Source organism: Cyanistes caeruleus, chromosome 6, assembly GCF_971803275.1.
Source record: "Cyanistes caeruleus chromosome 6, bCyaCae1.hap1.1, whole genome shotgun sequence".
Taxonomy (NCBI): Eukaryota; Metazoa; Chordata; class Aves; order Passeriformes; family Paridae; genus Cyanistes; species Cyanistes caeruleus.
Genome location: NC_141706.1, coordinates 29,093,005 through 29,101,357, shown reverse-complemented (window position 1 = coordinate 29,101,357; position 8,353 = coordinate 29,093,005). Strand labels below are relative to the sequence as shown.

The 8,353-nt window shown below is 38.5% G+C and overlaps 1 long non-coding RNA gene across 1 annotated transcript; it reads right to left on the bottom strand.

Annotated features, from left to right (window-relative positions):
* Window positions 1-3,651: 3,651 nt before the first annotated feature.
* Window positions 3,652-7,893, bottom strand: LOC147652552 (uncharacterized). The gene is made up of 2 exons (XR_015288327.1): window positions 7,764-7,893; window positions 3,652-6,281 (listed from the first exon to the last, which is right to left on the bottom strand). It is a non-coding gene; the product is annotated as an uncharacterized LOC147652552 (long non-coding RNA).
* Window positions 7,894-8,353: the final 460 nt, after the last annotated feature.

Sequence of the window (8,353 nt, the reverse complement as noted above, 5' to 3'; positions counted from 1 at the left end):
ATCAGCCTCTCTCTTCTACCAAGTGGAAATGGCTGCTCAGATTAAAAAATTCACAGCACATGGGGCACCCAACACTTCCATGAGCAACCTGTTCCAGTGTTTCACTGTCCTCACAGAAAATAATTTCTTCTTTGCTGAAGGATGGAGAGGGACTTTTTACAAGGGCATTTAGTGATAGGACATTAAATATACATAATGTGCACTCATGGAGACAGGATATTTTATTATTGAGGGAGGAATAAAATCTTTGCTCCATGGAGAGCAAAATTAGAAAACACCATTGCACCAACAAAACCCAGAAGCATTTTTTCTATAGCCCTGGTGGACACTCCATTAAGATGCTTACCAGACTTCAGCAAGAATCTTCATTTTCTGGATGTCCCGTGCCCTTAAATTGAAAGAACTAGTGAGATTCCAATGGCATCTCACAAACTCAGCTCTTCTAATCATGATTTTTGGGATTCTGATATTCTCGCTTTTTCTCTTTCCTGAAAATTAGCATTCTAAAATATGACAGCCCGTGTCCACTTAACAGTGCAGTTCTTCCAGAGGCTTTTTAGAAGAGACTGCACAATCCTCAAAATCCTGGACTTGGGGGCTTACTTCTCACTGGTTAGAAATGATGTGACAGCTTGGAGAATACTCTCAGTGAGGCTTCTAAAATAATCATGCTTCACACATGAGCACCACATGCAATATAATCAGCTGTGGAAAGACACGGTCAGATGGAAGCATCTTTCAAAATCTTTACCTCTTTTAGTCACTCTGTTCATTCCTTCAGGTCCTCCCTCATTTTCCTTTGCAAGCCTCCTCATTCCTCATAAAATGTCTATTATTAAAGTTACTGATATGTAAAGTTTCAGCCCACTTAGTTACCTTTTCTCCTACCCCTAGCAAAAGCCAGCTGATACCTTTGTTTGGTTGCAGCCCACCTAAAATCCTAACTATTGCACATAGGCTGCAGCTAGCTTGCTAGCCAAGGGCAGGAAAGCAGACTCTGCATTTCAAACTAGCACCACTCCATCCAGCAGGGAGAAATGTCCAGACAGAATCCAGGATACAGTGTCATTTATAAATCAAATCAACATTCACAAATGGAGTTTGCAGGCTCATAATATGGCCATCCAGTGTTTCAGCCTAATTTCTTAACCAGCCATCTGAGACGTACAAACTGACCATTAAACAATTCCAAAAATAGGGCAGGATAAATCCCATATCTGTCACATTAAAACACTGTGCAAAGAAAGGCATTTATGACACACAAGAGGCTATTTCCTTGATCTTCTGAAAGCCTCACCTATTCTCACTACTTTATACCTTCTTCTGAGCTGCATTTGAAAATGGACAGTTCTAAGCACAAAAAACTGATTATTTAAACACTGTTCCTACTGTTGCCTGTACTTGAATTTCCTCAGGGAAAGGTCTGGCAGGGTTCCAAAACAACTGCCAGGAAAGCCACAATCACACTACAAAAAGACTTTCAGATAGATTCCTCCTGAGCCAAATTTCTCTTCAATTTCAGCTGTACCTTCACCTTCCTCTGGAATTGTGGACTTGTGCCACTGACTTGGAAAAATCTTCTGCTCAAAAGACCTTGAATAATCAGGTCATCACAATTGTTCTCAAAAGACTTTATTTATTTTTAAATTATCATGTATTTGGGTTAGATAGCAACAGCTAGATGAAAAATCCCAGAATCCCTAAATGATTTGGGTTGGGAGGGACCTTTAAAACCTCAGCTAGTCCAAACCTCCTGCAAAAGGCAGGAACACCTTCAGGTAAAGATCAGTGACATCCATTTATCAATACTTAGTGCTTTGGGATCACCACACTACAACAGTCACAGTCTGCCATGGTTGAGCTCTGAGACCTGCAGCTTCTGCACGAGATTCAGCAGTTCTCAATGTCAGAGAGGTGGAGTGGTGCACACAGTGTTTGCAGCCACACCGTGCTAGCATACAGTGTTACACCCTGGCTGATGGAGGTAAAGATATGATTGAAGTTACATATTTTTTCCAGAATAGCAGGAGTCAAATTTTTAAGATTAGATATCTTAAATTATACAAGAACTGGAAACTTAGATATTAACCATGAAGCATCACATTTCTGTGTCTTGCTCCTAGCTTGAACCAAAACCTTTCTAGTTCAGCATAAGTTAAGAAGAGGGTTCACACTGGTAGCTCCTCTGCACATGCTTTCTTTGACCCTGCTTTGGGTGTTCACTGAAAGCAGGACAAGGACAGGCCTTATCAGCACAAGTGAAGAAATCTGATGATGATATTAAGAACTTGACCCTCAGTGCCATGTTCCCTGACATCAGCCAGAGAGCAAGGCAATTAAACACCGGCACAGAAGTTTTGTTCTGTTCTCTTTCAGCCTCTGAAGATCCCCACATCTTCCTCTCTCTGCATCCTGGATTTTTGTTGATTCCCATATATTGGGTGTTTTGGAAATACTGGGCTCTGGCTGGATCTGCAGGCCCTGGAAGGTTCTTGCAACACTTTTAGATGTTGTATGTCAGATCTGTATTTGGAGTTGTAGTGCCTACAGTTTGTGTACAACAGGATCTCAGCAGCCGGATGGGAATCAAGGTGCATTCCTACACTACAGACATCAGCCAAAATGTTTTATTTGAAACATTTTATATCCAATAAAGGTTTCAACAAAATGCTGCTATGGAGGATTTGTATTCCTAAACTCCCCTCCAGGCTGTTAAAATAAAAAGCAAAAAAACAACAGTCTGCCCACCTTTTGATTCTCATGCTGCCACATAAATCTTAAAAATGTTTAAGTGCTGCATCTTCTGAGCACTTCTCTATGGCACAAAATATCCCATTCTGTGGATAAAGTAGTTCAGATACAGAATAAAGAACTTATTTTCCCAAAGTGGTAATATTTCTTCAGAAAATCAACAAAAAAAAAATCATACATAGCTGGTCTATTCTGCTATCAGAGATAAAAAATAATCTTGGGGTAGAAAATTTGTCTGTATCTTTAAAAATGAAATGGACTAACAAAGCTAGAATAAGCTGGTAGTTGTATTTCATTTCAGTAATGTCCAATGAACATAAAAATATCATTAAGGGGTAAAAGTGCCTTTGACTGATATGTTCCTAGATTGATCCATCCAAATTTGAAAAAAGCAATGATGGATTAATGCTTTTAGTGTGCACCTATCATCTATAGGATTTGACTTATAAATGGTGGCATCCAGAATGAGGAATCTGCACTACAGTCTTCAGAGATGATGTACCAGAAGGAAATATAACCAGAAAGATGAAACATGATTTACTCTACTTAGGTATTTTAACAAATTATTTTCAGACCTAAAATGCTTGGTTAAAACACTGAAATTGCATCTCAGAGCTCCCTCTGGTAACCCTCAAGACTTATCAAAAGAATGTGCTATTATTTAGTACTGCATTACCCGAAATAAAGGTAGACTCATAATAAATAAAGGTAGACTTAAAAAATACACTATCTGACCACTTGAAGTAGCTTTGTGAAATATATTGAGACTTTTTATCTTGGTTTCCCAAGATACAAGTGTAGCTGATTGCCAAAATCAACAATAAAATCATTGATTGATAAGAAATAGACAATAATGATTTTGTTTATACCCCACAGATGCCAGACTTGCATGCATTTCTCTTTTTTTATCCAACTAATGATACTTTATTTTAAACTACAGTGATAATTTTTCATGAGTGGCAAATATTTTAGCATCTTGCAACCATTTTAAGAAGTTCCCATTCCCTTCTTCACCCGTGTTACTTCATGTTTGGCAATTCATTAGCATTTGTAAAAGTGAGTGGGATGACCTTCTATGGAGAAGGCAAGAAGTAGCTTTGGGGAGGAGGAGAGCAGATAATGAATGTGCAGGGTTGAAACATTAGTTAACTGAACAGAAATTTTCTCTTTGGGGGCAATGTCTTGCTAAGAGGCTCTCTGCTATTTGTTACCACTTTCTTACGAAAATTTTCACCCCCTTACTTGTGATGGATTCTGATCTCACCCTTATGAGGCTGGGTTTTATGAGGGGAGAATAATTACATGTATATGTAACGCGTGTCTCTTCTAGTTTCACATCTCCATCACTGGCTCAGCAGCCAAGACAAAATAATTTTTAAAAAGCACTTCTAAATTAAAGAGAACTATGAGTCAGAATGTACCAGCATATATATATATATATATATTATATATATATATATGTATTTACTTAATTTTCTTAATTTTTGATGCTGAGAAATAAATGTCAATTCTGTAAGTTTCCAGAAATGTAGATACTGGCACATATCTTATGTTACATCTCCACATCACAGAGTAGACCCATTTCTCTCATAAAGATTCCCAGGTGAATTCAGAGTTAGTTGAAGGGGCTAGGACAACTGAGAAAACACTCTCAGCTTGTTGGTCAAACTAATGAATCCAGGGCTGTGAGCTCCAATTTATGCAAATTTTCAAGATGGACTTAATGCTGAGAAACATCAATTCAGCCAAACATGTGAGCAAATGAACGATTTGAATCATGTGAATGTTCCCACTGGGATCAATAAGCTGGCCTGTGTTATTGGCACAAAGCAATAATAGAATAAATACCCCTGCTGAAAAATGAAAGGTGATACTGTAAAAAACCCCCAGATAACTAATGCAATCCAGAATTAAGGTACAGAAATGAAGAATAAGAAAGAAATAAAAATGAAAGCAATAAACAATCTTAAACATTTTACAGACATTCAAACAGTGCTTGTGAATGATGCAAGAAGAGGAATATATGAAGATTTTTGTCAGGTCAGGGCAGATATGGTTGTTCTACTCTGTTTTTGGAGATAAACCCAGAACGGGCTACTGCCAAAATCAGCACCCAGTTCTTAGCTGCTCTGATCAATTTTCAACTCTAATTGAGGATCAGGGCCATCATTTTGAACAAAATACCTCGCCAGTCCTTCTTAGAATGTTCAATTCTCAATTTGGGTTTTCTTTCATATTCTGAATTACTTCTAAAATTGCTCTTACCATAATTTTCAGAGCATCAGTCTCTCTGGGAACAGAGAGTGTTTCTTTTTGATCTTTACATTTAGGGCTAGAAAAGATATTTTTATTCCTGGCACTTTGTTGGAGAAGGTTTAAAAACTTTGTCTCTTTCCGTAGTTATACCTCACTTGTCCTCTAGTGCTCGCAGGAGGTACACACGTTTTGGGTGGGATAAGTGCTGGCACACCGCTGCCTTTCCCACCAGGTTTGGCTCCTGAGCACACCGGCAGGTGGAACAAATGTAGGAACTGACAATGCCATCTTATGGTGGACATACAAACTGCAAATGCAGCTTGTAAAAGAGACACAAAAATGGCTGTTGCCCTAGCTAGGTAAAATAAGTGTGTGGAATGCTTAAGGATGCAGCTTAAAGAGTGGAGATGAAAAGTTGTTGGTCACTAGCCTTCTTTAAGGGCTTGGACCCAGCAGGATTAATTCAAATGCCAAAGCTGAAGACTTGGCTTGTGATGACAAGTGAATATAGGAAAGGAGAAAGAAAAGGGGGAGAGAAATCCTCTCACATCCTCTTCTCATTGACTTTCTTTCAGTTTCTCTTCTCACCTGTTATGGTCCCTTAGCCCATAAACAGCCCTCACTCAACACGGATGACGTGCCCAAAGCATTTCCGTGCACAATAGCAGTATTTTTCCCTGGGCTATCCCTGGGGTATCCAGCAGTTAGGACTGTGTCTGTGAGATGCCCAGAGGTGCAGAAGATGACTGAGATAGTGGGGCACAAACACCAAATGTGGCGCTGTGAGCTCCTACTGGAGAGGAACTGAGAGTGCTCCCTGCAAGTTTCTATGGGAACCACAGGGATTTTTGCCATTGGGCTGTCATTACATTGCAGCTCTGACTCTAATAACTGCTTCCTGGAAGAGGAGGAATACTGAGGCATATAAAAGCATATCACTACTAGTCAAAATTAATAGAAAAATCTTGGTTTCCAAGATGCAGAGCACAGTTGGGGTTCCTCTGCTCAGTGTGAAGGCAGCTCAGGGACATGTGTGTGGAGAAGATGGGGTTAACCCTGGTGCAGACGAGGTTTCCGTGCCATGCCATCTTCATCGCTTCTGTGCTTGGGGATGAGAAGCTGGATTCCAGCAAGTCCAGATTATTTGTGACAGCTGCCAACAGGGAACCATCCTGACACGTGGTGGGCTGTGGTTTCACTCTTGGGGTATTCCTAGTGTTCCTTCTGCTCCTTTATGTCTGATTGTTTTGCTCCTTAAAATTCAGTAGAAGTTCCTACAGTAAAACAACATCATTAACATTTCAGACAAAGCTTGTCTTGTGACAGCAAAAGTATTGTGAATTTAACCTGTCCTCGTGAATAATTGTTCAGTGAACACTTAAGCCTTCAGCTGGGAAAGTGCGTGAATATGAATTTTGAAACCATTTATGTAATTTCTAACTTTTTTTTTTTAACTCTTCCTTTTGATTTTTTACTTTTCTGTTGAGAAATTTAACTCAGGCCAGTGCCCTGACAGGGAAAGAAAGGTTGCCTGGGAGGAACTGCACACATGCTGAATATTTATATATAATGACAATGACATTTGACTTCAGGTTTTCTTTGACAAAAACAGTTCCATTCAGCTGTGACCCATATCTCTTTGTCCTGACAAGCTGAGGAAAACATAAAACATTGGACAAAAATTGAATGAAGTTTGAATTCTTCATTCTGTTCCCAAAAAACACTGACTTAAATTTGATACATCTTAGTGGATGAACATGTTTAAGTGTGAATTTAAAAATTTTATAAATGCTATTCTTGCTTCTATTTTTCCATAGCACAATTTGTCAAGTGCTGTCCAAATACATCCATAAATTTTATTCTTTTTTTCCCAAGTACCTTATTTTTCAAGGAGAATGACAATAAACTAATAAATAGACTGAGAATGAGAAGGGTGTGATACAGAGGAAAAGTGGCTGACATGACTGCTCTCTTTTTGGTAAGTCTATATGCAATAATAGTGCCTTCCTCTAGTAAAATTTGTCCTACTTTTCTAAAATATTCTAACATATCTCCAAATCCTACAGCTCTTCCAGAGTCACAGTCCATTAGGATCTGGCTGGATTGTTTATGTGATTAGGAGTGCACTGCCAGGAGAATGGGGTAAATATGGAAAATAATATTGATGTCTTGACACATCAGGATCTGCAGCATCAAAACTTAATGAGTCTCTCTTGAGGCTGCACCCAAAATAACCTCTTCAGAATTAAATGGAAAGCCACGGTTCTGAGCACATGAAAAGGCCCACTATGATCTCTAAGCCTGGGAATATTAAATGTTGGTTAGCTCTACTGTAAAGCACTTTAGTTTTCTCTGTGAGTTCATAGCTCCATTCCTTTGTGTAACGATTTAAATTATGACAATATTGATACTGAATACTGAGGCATGCAAGAAGCCACAGGTGTCAAAATTAAAGTAGCTTGTTCAACTTTAACTCACCATTTCATGTAAAACTATTGCTTTCAAGTTATAGCATACTAAATCTTGTATTAGAATAGAGTACTTGGAAGGGAAATATTTAAATACAATCATTTACCTAGAACAGTAAACATAAAAATTACAATTTATTAGTAAAAGATAAAATTACATAAATCATTTGATGATAAATCTGCATTAAATATCTGAGCAAGAATGTCTTTAAGCATCCCTCTCACAGAAGAGTTTCTGTTTTTCACATCAAAGACTTATTAGCTTAAAAATCCAAATCAAAACCTCACCCCTAGCTCAGGAATTTGAATCCAGCCTTGCCTTGCTCCTGAGGAATACATATTATCCACCAAGCTGCACAGCTGTACTGAATTTTTCTTGCTCTCCTTTGGTGATGAATCTAAGCAGTCTGTGTGTTAGCTGCAAAGTCACAAGGGTCACATAAATATCTGCAAGATAGGCAGACAATGATGCTTCTGGAATTTTTGAAAAACAAGGGGAAATAACAGAAAATAAAACAACCCATCTGGAATCTAAATCAAGGGTTGTTTACCTTTTAGCACACACAAACAAACCTTCCAAGGAGAACATTCTATCATTCTTGCTCTTTGTGTAATACCTCTGGGCCCTTTTATAACGTGTAACTATCAGATGCCAAAAATCCCAACTCACACAGATTATTATTGCAATGCTTGGAAAGTTATTCCAATGAATCAGACACACACATACAAAAATGAAGAGAGCTATCTCTGTTCATTCAAAGGCTGTCCCACAGTTGCTTAAGGTTATAGTCTGATTCACTTGGCTTCTCTAGGTTTTTCACAGCTAGCAGAGACCTTGGATGCTCTGAGACTCCTGTATGCCAATCAAAACAAATTCT